This window comes from Macrobrachium nipponense, chromosome 13 (genome assembly GCF_015104395.2).
Source record: "Macrobrachium nipponense isolate FS-2020 chromosome 13, ASM1510439v2, whole genome shotgun sequence".
NCBI lineage: Eukaryota > Metazoa > Arthropoda > Malacostraca > Decapoda > Palaemonidae > Macrobrachium > Macrobrachium nipponense.
The window spans coordinates 23379413-23380301 of NC_087206.1; positions in this window are offsets into that span (position 1 = coordinate 23379413).

The following is an 889-nucleotide window of genomic DNA, read 5'->3' on the forward strand; positions in this document are numbered from 1 at the left end:
TTATATATATATATATATATATATATATATATATATATATATATATATATATATATATATATATGAGACATACATATCGTTCTATAAGGCACAAAAAAGGACATTCAGTAAAGGTAACTCCGGTTAAGAATAATGCCATGGAAATGGCAGGTGCTGTCAACCTGAACAGAAGAGATTTGTTTTCCTAGGATATTTCATATCAAATTTTCTTCACCGATTCTCCAAGAACTTCTCCTTTGTGAGGGAATATTTGATATAAGTTGTTGCAGAGTCGTTGAATGTTTTAATAATACTTTGGTCATGGGCGTTTCTTCAGTAGATGCTATCTAAAATGCTCTGTCTATTTCTTTGCTATATGCTTTGTACCCCACAGCTAGTGCGCCCGTACCATCCAAAATAACGGTAATATAAGGGAGGGTCGGGATGGCATGACTCGAACCCAGGGACGTTGCATACTTTCCCGAATGACACAGATAAAAGTTGGGAGAAAATCCGACACCGGGTTGGACGACGCCAAGTCTAAACATGAAATTATATTGTCATTACATAATTTTTTTACACACAGGATCATATAGCGTTTCATAATCGCAGCGCTATTTTTTTCTTCTCTCCGCGCTGATATTTCATTTTCTAGAAGATCAAGCAACAAGGAATTGCATATCAGAAATGTGTAAATGATTGTGCACAGGTTTAGAATATTATTATTGTTGATGATGATGATAATTAAATTGGTGTACCTGGGAGGCAGACCCTCTCTCAAGCATACCTTATTCATATAGTAATGGCTACTTCAGTACCGCAACGATTGTAGCACAGAAAAAGCCGGTATTCGGAAAATAGAGAAGAATCTCTACAAGCGTACGCTGCTGGAGTAGCCATTACTTTTAAT